Source organism: Equus przewalskii, chromosome 2 (assembly GCF_037783145.1).
Source record: "Equus przewalskii isolate Varuska chromosome 2, EquPr2, whole genome shotgun sequence".
Lineage (NCBI taxonomy): Eukaryota > Metazoa > Chordata > Mammalia > Perissodactyla > Equidae > Equus > Equus przewalskii.
The window spans coordinates 56,295,482-56,308,941 of record NC_091832.1 but is presented as its reverse complement, the minus strand read 5'-3'; the positions used below and the strand labels follow the sequence as shown (position 1 = coordinate 56,308,941).

Here is a 13,460-nt window from a genome sequence, read left to right as displayed (position 1 = left end):
GAAAGTGCCTGCGACAGAGGAGAGGCTAAGGGAACCGTGCGCTGGGGTCCTCCCTCCACCACGCTGGGGTCCTCCCTCCACCACGGGGCAGGCCAGGAGCAAGCAGGAAGGGGTGGGAGCGCAGTGCCAGCCTGTGTTCACTCCAGCTCCTCAGGAGTCTGCTGGGGAACCCAGTTCTATTCCTTTTCTCTTTGTGTTGACAGAATTTTCTGGTTACCTTATGTACACACGCAAAAGCTGTAGCATTTAAATTCTTTTGAATCACATTCAACTGCCAGGAAGATACTTACAGAAGTTGGCCGAGTCACTCGACTTGTGGGGACCTCTGTTTTCTCATCTAAGAAGTGAGTGGATTAAGTAAGAGGAATGTGCTTCCAACAAAGTCTTGAGCACGAATGTTTCAAACTGTTACAAGTGGTAGCCTGGTTCCTGAGGGTTTAATTCATCATTGTTTGGCTAGAAGTGCTTCAGTGTTTGCAGAACCCCCCCAAAACACCTTTCAGGGGTCCTGAATTCCACGTTAAAGCTGCTGGTCGACATTGGCTGCTTCCCAAAGTGCCCTCTTGGATCTAAAACTCTGGGAGCTAAAATCATTAGCCACAAGGAGAGACCCTGGGTCATCGAGGAGAAATGAGAGCGCCGAGAAAAAAATGTGAGGGCCAGGAAAGTTGTTAGGAAGGAAGGAAAAGAATGATTTGGGATATTGATAAGGGAGAAAACATAACAATGAGGAAGATAAACTCATTGGTGGTGAGAACCACTGAAGAGACTTATAAAGGATCTGTTTTTAGCTCCTTTGTTTTACAGAAGAGGAAACTGAGGTCAGAGGTATCAAGTGACTTTCCCAGAGACGCAAAGCTGAAACCTTGATTGTGAGGAACAGAGCAGAGATCCTTTGATGGGGCACAAGCACAGTACTGAAGGACCCAAGTCTTTGTCAGAAGCCCATCTTACCCTAAGCAGATCCCCTTGTGAGTGCTAGAGGCCAGGTGATCCCTTATGGAGTGACTGTGAAGACGACGCCACCCAGGTACAGAGTTAAACAGAGGAGGAAGAGGCCTCTGACCTTCTGCATCTGCATCCAACACCTCTCTGGTCTTTACCTCTCCCTACCACTGTAAACTGCCTTCTGGGAGAGGCTTCTTCCAGCTGGGCCAACGTGCTTGCCTGCCCAGAAAATGAGTCCGCATTTTAATGGCAGCCTAAAGTAGACCATTCCCCCCTCACAAAGGCAGTAGCAAGCGACAGTTCGCAAAGCATTTGCCCTTTCAACTTCCTCCTCTCTCTGGAGGCGGTGGTGGCCCCTTACAGGGGAGGGAACACTGGCTCAGAAAGGGTTAAGACCCACAATCGGCAAGAGGCAGAAAGGGGAAAGGGTAAATGAGGCCTTCCAGGAGAGGAAAGCTTCTATCACACTGGGCATGGAAGAAACCACCTTTGGAGGCCTATCCTGGCCCAGGCAACTCAGTGGGACAAATCCTGTTACCTCCCTGAACCTTAGGGTACTCACCCACAAAAGCTCGGTATGTTGACACCGTCCTCCTGAGAACCGGTGTGAAGGTTAGCGAAAACAATGTATATAAAGGCACTTGTGAAAAGCCACATCCACAACCGCAAGTGTTGGTCATGATCACAAATCGTTCGTGATCTTCTGGTTCCTTCAAGTGTCTACACAAACATGCCAATGACAGGGACTCATTCTTGTCAAAGACAACTCATTCGTTCCATTTTTGAACCATTTTCAGTTCCAGAGAGGCCTTCCCTGTGTTGCGTAAAGTTTTTCTACAACTTACTGGCAGATGCCTTGGGAGATGCCAGGCATGAACCGAGCCCCCCTCACCTCTGCTTTGCCCAGCTAGTCCTTGTCCTAAACACAGGACTAGAAACAGGAGGGTTTGGGGTAGAGGGGGTTCACAGATCATTCCAGACCAGGATCACCCGCTGCTCACACACATTTTCATGCTCACCTCACAAAGCCCATAGAAATCAGTTCGGACGAGCTATGTTGACAGAAAAGATGGCAACCAGATGCTTCCAGAGGCTACTCAGCCTCCCAGCAGAGGCCCTGGGAAGGTGCTCCAGCCTCCCAGCACCCACCTAGACTTGCCTGACCTGAGCCTGTCCTGAAGCTGCCAGCTCTCAGGGTGTAGTTTTCGGTTCTCAGGATCTGAGAGCTGCATATGGGCTTTGGGTCATATATCCCTGGACCTTCTCCCACAGCCTTGCAGTCATGGATGTGGCTCCTATTGGATGCTCCATCCACTGTGAACTCTGGCCCCTGCTCATCATTGAGCTGACGTGGCCATCACACCCCGCTTCGTCCCCACAGCACCAGATGAGGAAACTCACCTCCCACTCCTGGGTTCTATTCTTGGCTGTCGACATCGTCATCACCATTACCATCATTTGTCAAGTGCCTAATTCTACATGGCTGTGTGCCAGGTGAGGGGAATAAAGAACCCAGAACACAGGCTGCCCTTCATGCCGCTGTGGTCCAGGCCCTTCTGGGAACAAACAGGTTGTATGGGCAGAATACTGAACCAGACGTGGATGGACACAATGCACTTATTATATGCAGCTGGGCTCTCCAAAGCTGGGGAGCAGGGCTAAGTGCATAACTGAAGTGAGGCAGGGAGAAGAGGTCCACAATGGGAGAGGCCCCAGGAGGCAGGGTTCCTGTGTTGAAGCGCTAACCTGCAGGACCTCAGAATGTGACTGCATTTGGAGATAGCGTCTTTAAAAAGGTGATTAAGGTAAAACGAGGCTGTTAGGATGGGCTCCAATCCAATCTGACCCATGTCCTTATAAGAAGAGGAAATTTGGACACTCAGAGAGATACCAGCTCCATGCAGAGAAAAGACCATGTGAGGACGCAGAGAGAAGATAGCTGTCTGCAAGCAAAAAAGAGGCCTCAGAAGAAACCAACCCTGTGGACACCTTGATCTTGGACTTCAGCCTCCAGCACTGTGAGAAAGAAGAGTGTGACGTTTACACCTCCCAGTCTGTGAGGTCCTGTCATGGCAGCTCCAGCAGACTAACCCAGGCAGGACACCTGGGTTCCGGTTGCACCCCTTCCCTACCTATAGCTGTGAGCTTAAGACGTCCTTTCAGCTCTGTAGTCCTCCACAGCCTCTGTAGTGCGCTGCTAATCATGCACCCACAGACTGGCCCGGGTGATCAGAACACTGTAGGATTTAGAGTCAGAGCGGGTCTCGGAGATCAATCAGTCTGGTGGTTTCCAAAACCTGGGTGCTCCTCAGGGGGAGACCGTTGCAAATACAGGTGGCCTACTATAGATTTATCCGTCAGAACGAGTGGGTGGGGCAAAGGAATAGGAATCTTCATTTTAGTGGGAATGACTGGATCACCATTGATAAGCCTGCTGCAAGGGAGGGAGCTGAGCTGCCCAAGTCAGACATTTGCTGCAGGACAAACAAAGCTGGGACCCAGGCTGCATCCGGCTCTCAGACCCGGGCTCCAGGTCTTCCTTGGGCGTCCCGGGCAGGGTAGGGGGACTCAGAGCCTCACTGTCCTGGCAGAGACTGCACTTCTGACCAGTATTCCTACTGGCCTGGGAACCCCAGATGCTGCAGGCTAAGGGTATGTTCCCATCCATGTGATCCTATCATGGACTCTCGTGGATGAAGACTGCGAGCTGCTCGCTCCAGCCCCTTCCAACCGCACTGCAAGGCCGAAAGGCCCTGCTCTGCAACTAACCCTGAGACTCTGACCAAGTGGATTCACCCCTGCAGGCCTGGGTCCTCTCTGTACAAAGACAGAGTGAGGCTGCACTCTGGGGTCACTCCCAGCTCAGATGTGCTATCTGACGACAGAATCTCAGGGCAGCAAGAACACAGAGACATCACCTTGTCCAGTGTTCTCCTGGACAAACGGATCCCCTTGGGGCAGGTGGGCAGGGCCTTGCAACAACCATGTTTTCCAGTTTCTATATTTGGTGCTTTGACCTCTGGGGCCTCGTTGACCCTGGAGGGTCTGCTCCTCCTGTGTAGGCCAATTCTTGAGAGCCTGCCTCTCATATGCAAATCAGTCAATCCCCAGCCCCACCCCTAATCACCTCGTTTATTGGCTTTCACACTCTTGGCCACTATACCCTGCTCTAATCACCCCAGGCCCAGGAACCAGACAACTGGGGACAGGCCCCGTGGGCCAGAGCCCACCGAAATTGCTCAGATTACCCCACCCTAAACCTGCTCACCTTGCCTCACCTATTCCTTCGCAAGGGAACCACAGTAAAGACTCTTGCCCACATTTTCCCTTCTCCCTCTGCCTCCTGAGCCCCCCTGGGGCTTCGCCCCCCTGTGTGGTGGGCTCTGCCTCCTTTTCTAGGGACCTGTGAGTATGAACTTCCTTCAAAAGTCATCTCTGTATCTGCAAGTCTTACCATACCTGCTTAAAACACATCCTGGGTCCCTCAAAACAGGCCTGCCATGGCCTGAACCTCTGGGACTGTGTGCAACCCCTTTTGGGGTTCAATCTCCTCCAGCCTACCTCCTGTGTGCCATACAAACATTCTCGCTGTCTACAAGCACCACCCACGAAGAAGGTGTGGGAGCCCCGATCCAGTCAACCCCCAGTCTGGCAATCGAGTCCCCTCTGTGGCCCGGCTGCCCCCTCAGCCATGGGGTTCTATTGCCTTGTGCACTGGGCCTTTCTACTTCCAAGGAGCTCTCGTTGCTGGAAAAGTCTGCATTATGCTCACCACAAACTTGCCTTCTCACAGCTGTCGTCCCTGGTTGGACTCCTGTTCTCTAGGGACATTCAGAATTGGTTTAATCCCACTTCAGTATGACATCCCTTTAGCTATTTAAAAGTAGCTCTCAGCTCCCTTGAGGCATTTCTTCTCCCATCTCAACACCCCCGGTTCCTTCATTGTGCCTCAGAAGTCGAGAGTCATGTTTTTCATGATTCTATAACTCTAGAAGATTCCATCCCAAGGCCCATCTCTGAGGCTCAGTTTGAAGGAGAAGCCACTCTGACCTAAAAACATGCCTGACCTTCATGACATCACTTCTCATTTTTCATGAGATTTCAAATGTTCCTCTTAATAATTGATAATAATTAATATTTAATAATAAATAAATCTTGAATTTTAACTTGGTACAAACTTACAAAACATGGTAGCTACATGGAGGTGCTGGGCCTCTCCCAGACACTCGCCCAAGGCCAACTCTCTCTGGACGGCTTGGCTAACCCCCGCTGGAGGAGGGGATGGAGTTTTCCCACCCCCACCCGTGGCCCCTCAGCTGGTGGCTGCCAGGTGAGAACGGATGCCTGACCTTCACGTGCCTGCTTCTTCCAGTTTTTCATGAGGAGCTGGAAATTCAGATTTTTAATGTGAACTCTTTAATTTTGAAATGTTGGCATAAATTTACAAAACATAATGTAAACTAACAAAAACATGTCTGTGGATTGGACCGAGGCCCAGGACAACCAGTTTGCATCCTGTCCCAACTCCAGCTGGGGTCCTCTTCCCTTCAGGACAGGGTGGTCACTCAGCTCCTCCCCAGCGGCCTTCTCAGCTACAGCATCCTCCAGCCATGGCTCTCTGTGCAGGTTAATTTTATGTGTCAACTTGACTGGGCCACAGGGTGCCCAGTTATTTGGTCAAAGATTATACTGGGTGTTTCTATAAGGGTGTTTTTGGATGAGATTAACATCTACATCAGTAGACTGAGTAAAGCAGATTGCCCTTCCTAATGTGGGTGGGCCACGTCCAATCAGATGAAGGTCTGAATAGAACAAAAGGCTGACCTTCCCCTAAATACAAGCAAGTTCTTTTTGCCTGATGGACTTGGAAGTGGGGCATTGGCTTTTTCCTGACTTTGGAACTCAACTGAAACATCAGCTCTTCCTGAGTCTTGAGCCTGCTAGGTTTTGTCCTGGAACTTCACCAGTGGCTTTCCTTGGTCCCCAGCTTGCCATCACAGATCTTGGGAGTTGTCAACTTCCATAATCATGTGAGCCAATTTCTTACAATAAATCTCTTTATATATATACATATACATGTAAATATATGCACACGCACATATATATGCATCATATATATAGGATATATATGCATATTTATAGGATACGTGTGCGTGTGTCTGTGCATGTCTGTGTGTATGTATATATATCTCCTATTGGCTCTGTTTCTCTGGGAAATCCTGACAATACTCTCTCCTTAACCAGAAGAGAGCTCTAAATCTAAGGAAGAAGCTTTATATTTTATCCAACAAAAACACCTTTTCTGGTTCTCTACCTGAACTTTTAGACTGTATTTCTATTGCTGAATAAATATAATACCAATAACAACTATCATTTATCAAGCACTTTTTGTGTGTCAGTCATGGCATTAAGTAATAGACACACACACACACACACCTTCTTATCTAACACCCTGTCCCCTTATCAGAACACGTGAGCATCCGGGGAGGAGAGGGCCGTGTGAGTCCTTCCTACCACTGTACGCTCACACCTGGACGAGCGCTTGGCAAGGAGGCACTGAATAAATTACACATGGAATTAAGGAATGAATTGTTGTTTAAAATAGAAACTCTTAATATCCTCATATAACGGATGAAGAAACGGAATCTCAGAGACACTAAATACCCAGCCCAAGGTCACAGGGCTAAGAAATGGTGGAGCTGAGCAGACTCCCAAGTTTTTTTGAGATCAAAACCCACATTCCTGCCCCTCTGCCCCTCCCGGTGTACACGGAATGGCCAGGCCCATCCAGTGCTCCACCTGGACATCACACCTACGACTCTCTCTGCTAGTGGGAGTGCCCGGAGTGTGGCCCCTTCCCACCTCAGCACCCGCACCCACCACACCGACAGCTCTGCTACCAAGCCTTCCACTGAGGTTTCTAAAGTCTAATTGAGAGTCTAACCACAGCTTCATCTTTACAAATAAGACAAAAGCAAGAGAGGAAACCCACTGAAAGGGTCTTGGCTAACTCTTTTCTCAGAGCTGCTTCAGGTACCAGAGGAGACCGGCTGGACCAACCTCCAGGCTACAAGGCCAGACCACAAAGCAAGTGGAGGGAGGCTGACCGCTCTTAACCCTGGGTGAGAAGATGGTTTTGAGGACATGTGCACAGTTTCCAGAAACTACCACATCCTTACATTCTGCCTCTGCAGCCCCATGTGCATCAAGCCACACAGCAGGCCAGCAGATAAAGGACTGACGGTGAGTGGAGTTAAGTAAAGCTCACCAAAGGGGAAACACAGCAAGCACAGAAGAGGGGTGGGAGAGGGCAAAGGGCAAGGGCCGTGAAGGAAGGGCTCCAGACAGACCCAAACAGAGGGGAGAGGCTTACACCATCATGGATGCACGCCCAGACCCACTTGGAAGAGAAGGCACAACAAGGGATGATTAATAACCTGGTCTCCAATGTAGCCACACACACAAGTCTCTTCATTTGCTCCTTACTGACCAGACCCTCCCACCTCCAGGCAACCAGAAAGACCCCTGATTGCCTTGCTCCCTCATGGCAGCCATTTCAGTCCACAAATACACTGGGTGCCCAATATCCGCTTTGTCCAAAACGAACAATAGTTTAATTTCTCTTTCTGTTCCTGTAGCATCAAGCCCGCATTGCAATGATTTCAGCACAACACAGCCATTCTGATGACGACACAGTGAGTTATGAGGAAAACTGCACAGTTAGGGTGTTAGGGCCCCTTTGTAACTCCCAGGAGCTCCGAGAGCCTGAGAGCGGCACATCCCCAGCGGGACCGCAGTGGCTTCATCTAAGCACGAGGGGCTGGACCAGCTCGTACATTCTTTGGCTTTAAGTCCTTAACATATGAACTCCTGTGCCACTTGACATTGAGCTCTTTGCACGTCCTGGGGGCCCCAAGCCTAGCACAGGGCCTGGCCATAGCAGGGGCCCATACGTGACTGGGAGGGGGTCCTGTATAAGATGGCACAAGGAGAGCTACTTGGCAGTGAGTGAGGTGGAAGGGGTCTTAGGGCAGGCCTTTAAGAAGAGGGAAGTGGAGGTTGGAAAACACTGGGAAGAGGGCACGCATAAAGAGGAGATGATATTCTTTTCTTCTTTTATCCCAGTATCACAGCTCTGTTTATTCTGAGAAGCAACCAGCTGCAGCTCCAAAATAGATATGCTGAGAAACGCCTCTAATGACAGAGAATGCTTCTGCGGGGACCAAGGTTAGAACAGCCCTTTTCAGGGGATGGGAGCAGAGCAGAGCCTGGAAGGGAGACACTCCTAGCTGCTCTTTCCACGCTCTCTGTGCCTGTTCTCCCTGCTCCTTCCTCGAGGCCGAAGACAGTAGTGGTTCTTTCCAGAGTCTCCAGGGGACGAAGCTGACCAATAACAGAGCAGAACATGGCCCTGCAGTTGAGGGCAGGTCCCCATGAGAGTGGTCAGCCCCTCTCTGACAGGGGGTCCCACAGCCGGGTGTGACAGATGGTTCTCTTCTCCCCAGACCTGAATATCATTTCCAAGCAGCTTTTCTGACTGCAGGAGAGATAATGAGACAACCCGATAGAACCAGCGAGTTTAAGGGTGCTGTGCTAAGAGTGTGTGTGTGTGCGTGCAGATGCAAAGATAAATGCACCAGATGGAGTTAAAGAGGCAAGGAAGACTCGACTTAAGACTGTTGCAATAGGGGAGAGAGATTGAACTCATCTTCAGAGACAAGAGGGGCAGCTGGGCGTTTACAGCCCCCAGGCAGGTGAGGGAGTCGGTGGGTGGACAATTACTAAGAGGAACTTGGTTAGGTATCAAGGGTGGAGGGATTCTTGGCAGGCCAAGGATGAGGCCTAGTTGAGAAGAGGGCTCAAGGGAGCTTGACTGAAGTTTGGTCAAGGAGAGAGTCCTTGTCAGTGGAAGGGAAGCAGAGAGGTCAGTAGTTTCAGGAAAGAGCTGTTCTGCTCCCTTACCTTCCTCGGAAACAACCCAACACGAGCGTCAGCTCTGATAAGAGCACCAGACCGTCGTCCATACACCCGTGGCAGAGTGAAAGGATGGTCCTCAGCTACCTGGAACTGGTAACAAGGGCAGTGTGGTCTGGGCCCCAGGAAGGCCAGTCCCATCCCCAAAACCGGCCCAGCCTGGGCCTGACTCCACCACGTCCTGTTCCCTGGGGCCTTTTTTGTCCCCGGCTCTGGATGAGGAATCAAGGAGATCCTGACAGGGGTTTTCTGATCAACAACTACTGCACTTGCAGGGGACGGATATAGGGTGATCAAGGGGGAAAGAAGATCTTCCCTGGAGGCCTCAGCCTGCTGCCTGCCCAGCTGGATATCTGGCTGGAATGGATACCTGGACGAGCCCAGACACTCGCATGCCTGGTTTGTTTAGTCTCTCACCATGCCAGCAAAACCAGGTGGATCCAGGCCCCTTCCAGGACCCATGTTCTGGACTTTTTGTTTAACTTCCCAGAACGCCAGACCCTCCAGCTGCTTCCCTTTGCCCCTTAGAGGGTCTCTCAGAGAGGGTGGGGTACTCCCAAAGCCAAGAGGGCCACTCAGTCAGGCTTCACAGGACAAAGGGCCCTTCTCATTATTTCCAAGTGAGTCCATTCATGCAGTCACTGTGTGAGCGTGTGTTTAAAACTGCTAATTGGTGAAAGTAAACACTTAAAATACATCACGATATTTGTTGCCCTATTTTCATGTGTCTTCTTTCTGAATGCAGAGAGCCTCTAAAAGTGGAAGAGGCCCAGATCTCTCCAGAACTTTAGAGACTCTGCTTTTAGGGAGCTTCTACCTCTTCAAACTGAGCATTAAACGCCAGGTAAGCCAGAGTCCAGCCTCCTCCTCCCCTCCCCCGCCTCCATCCAATGTTGTTTCTCAGCTGCTACTCACCACTCCCCTCTGCACCCCACCCTCACCCTGCAGCACCCTCTCCTTTCCACACACACAGACCCACAAACACCAACATCCCCTGACTACTTGAGCTGGAGCCCCAAGCTGGCAGGGTCCTCTCCCAGCCTCTGTTCTATGTGCTGGGAAGTTTCAAACGGGACTTCCTGCCTCCCTCGGAGATGCAGGCTCAGTCACAAGCAATCTGCACGTTGCAAAGTCTGATGTGCACAGGAGCCCTGCTCAGGAGCTGTCTCCCTGGGAGTGGGAAGTTAGGTAGTGAGGGGGATGCAGGAGGCAGAGGTCTCTGCCGTTCCTGGATGCCGGCTCTGATCTTGGCCTGGAATGGACTCTGTGGGAGTTTTGGCAGATCCTGATCTGGCCGGCTGCAAGACTTCCTAAACTTCACTAGGCCAAGGCTGGCCTACCACCACGAGACCCTGGGTGCCCAAATCTAGAAGCTGGATGTTTCCTGGAAAGACTGTGCTGTTTACATATGAAACAGACTAGGTTAACGTAAAATCTCTGGAGCCCGGAACGGAAAGGGTGGGAATTAGTCTGAAGCCCTAAAAGAAGTCGCCAGCCCCCTCCTGGGGGAAGGTGAGGTGCACTGGTAAACACCTGGGATGGTGTCTCAGTCCCGAATGGGGAGCGGTAACAAAACGTCACAGACTGGGTGGCTTATAAATAACAGACCTCCATTTCTCACAGTTCTGGAGCCTGGAAGTCTGAGATCAGGGTGCCAGCATGGTCAGGTGAGGGCCCTTTCCCAGGTGGCAGATTTCTCATTGTATCCTGACATGGTGGAAGAGGCAAGGGTGCCCTCTGGGGTCTCTTTTGTAAGAGAACTGATCCCATTCATGAGGGCTCTGCTCTTATGACTTAATTACCTTCCAGAGGCACAAGCTCCTAAGACCATCACCTTGGGGGCTATGTTTCAACACATGAATTTGGGGTGGGGGACACATTCAGATCATAGCAGAAGGAGAGATTGTGGAGGTGGGAGGCCCTGCGGGGGCGTCTGTCCTTAGGGAGTTTGAACTAATTCTAGGATCAGGATGAGATGGAGTCCCCTGAAATTTTCCAGGCTGTGACTTGTGTCACCCTAAACCTCAAGTTCTTAGACATGATTGTCTCTTTTTGGTTGACATTTCCTGTCAATCACAGGAAGTAGAATTTCAGGTGGGTCACTGTGTTATTTGAAAAAGAAACTGAGAAGTTTCATCGGAACATCTGGAATGTGGCAGAGTAAAAAGAGATGAGGGTGGGGGCTGGCCCCGTGGCCGAGTGGTTAAGTTCGCGCGCTCTGATGCAGGCAGCCCAGTGTTTCGTTGGTTCGAATCCTGGGCGCGGACATGGCACTGCTCGTCAGACCACGCTGAGGCAGCGTCCCACATGCCACAACTAGAAGAACCCACAACGAAGAATATACAACTATGTATCAGGGGGCTTTGGGGAGAAAAAGGAAATAATAAAATCTTTAAAAAAAAAAAAAAAAGAGATGAGGGTGGTGGTGCCAGGGCTGATGACCAGAGGTCTCGTGTTTCTGGGGCAGTGCCAAAGGGGAAACACTATAAAGACCTAGGGTGTGATAGCATTGTTTGTGGTCCTCCTCTTGGGACTGCTAGTCTACAGGCCTTCATGACCGCATCTCAGAACTGAACCCTCCAAGGGGCCGCTTTGTGGACTTTCATGGGAAGGTAAACTTCCAACAACTAGCCATACCGTCTCCATCACTAGGTCATCTCCAGTCTTCCTGGTTTTAAGATGTGTGCCCCTTGCTTTCTAGGAGGTGGAGTTATTAGTAATAATGACTTTAAAACAATAGACATATCTTGGGTATTTTTAATGTGCCAATTACAAATACTAATTCTCAAGACAAAGCAAAGAGATGGGTACTACTATTCTCCTGCCATGTTACATGCAGGGAAACTGAGGCATAGAGAGGTTAAGGTAACTCTCCCAATGTCCTGGAGCTAGGAAATGGCAGATTTATCCCTTACTTCCTTAGGTCCATCACACCATCTCTCAAGGAAACACACAGGACGCTGTCCCACTGTAGAGGAAAGCAGCCAGGGCTCTGGCAGGACCCTGTTCATACCAAGTTGTTTCTCTTCCCATAGGAAATGTGTGTTGTGCTATACCAAGGTGAACTTATGTGCTCAGCCGCTTTCCCAGGGTTCTTCTGCCCTCCTCAGCCTGGGGCCAGATGGCAGGGACCATGATTAAAATCAACTCAACAAACATCACGAAGTACCCCCCCCCTCAAAGTGGGCAGACAGAAGAGAGAACACAAAGGCGAAGTGTGATGCAGGAACTTACAACCAGGTTGGGCAGACAGATGTGTCCACACATTAATTCCACACGGTAAAGTGCGGAAAGTGCTATAAGACAGACACAGATCAAATTACAAAGGGGGAGCAACGAAAGGGAAAGGAGTTAACTTCACCCGACTGGAAGGGAGCTGGGCCTTCCAGGAAGGATAGGTTTGTAAACAAAGGAGGTGGGCGGGGAAGGTTGTCGGAAAGTGAAGACTCGCTAAGGATTCAAAGTGTCAAGGTGCATGAGGTGACTCTACCTGACAGCTATGCACAAGACAGATCTGCAAGGACACACCTTAGGGGCAGCAAGTTGGTGGCTGACACATCCATTTAGGCAAGAAGAATTAGTCTTACCCTGGATGGGAGGTAACAATAAGGACAGATAAAGGGAGGTGTCTGAGGTGGAATCCACAGGAATTAGTAGCCCAGTGAAGGAGGATGGAAAGTTCTGTTTGGGGCTGGGCCATCCGTGGGTGGGTAGAGAAAATGAGAAAATCAATCACACTTACTTAACAGTAGCTCAAGAATTCATGGGCCCAATTCTGTTTGGTCCCTGTGGCACTCACTAAATGCTATGTCTCCCATTCTCATGCCCCAGTAAGTACCTTTCTAAGGTTCCTTTTCAGGAAGGCCACTTCAGCTTCCATCTCTGTCATGAAGCTTTCCTTTCCATCCCTCAATAAGATGAGCTCTTGCTCCCAATTTGGTACATCTTGCTTGTTGTGAACATGCTATGCTCACTCTTCGGACCACAGGTTTCTCATAAGCTGGCAATAGTACTGTCTACACCTTTTTCCCCAGTGACATTTAGCACAGACCTCGCATGTATGGAGTAGGCCATCATTTACCCAGCAGTGTTGAACTGAATGGCCCAGGCCCAATCCCCTAGGGTACATGCTCTGCAGCTGCGTGGGGCCCTCTCCTTGCACACCCATGGGATGCCCTTTAGTGCTAGCAGGAGCTAACAGCATAGCTCTGTCCCTTACTAGTTGTGTTGCAGACACAGTTCCAACTCTTCTGAGCCTTGCTTTCCTCCTCTGCAAAATTGGATGATAATGCAGCTGTTTCAGAGTTGCCGTAAGAATTCAACTCGTGGATGTATGTAGGGTGTGTGGACAGCGTGGGGCACTCTGCAAGCGGCGTCAGGGACAGAAGGGTAGGCTCTGGGTCTAATCTTAGCCCTGCAGTAGCCTGGGTATTTCCTTACTTCCTCATCTGCAGCACGAAGGAGAGTAATCTTGACCCACAGAACTGGGGGTGGGTGAGACAACCAGAAAGAATTCACAGAAACACGTAACAGAAACG

The 13,460-nt window shown here is 50.3% G+C and overlaps 1 protein-coding gene across 18 annotated transcripts in view; it reads right to left on the bottom strand.

Moving 5' to 3' along the window:
• Positions 1 to 13,460, bottom strand: part of PTK2B (protein tyrosine kinase 2 beta) — a 123,402-nt gene that overhangs the window by 75,005 nt on the left and 34,937 nt on the right. The gene's annotated exons all lie outside the window — the stretch shown is intronic.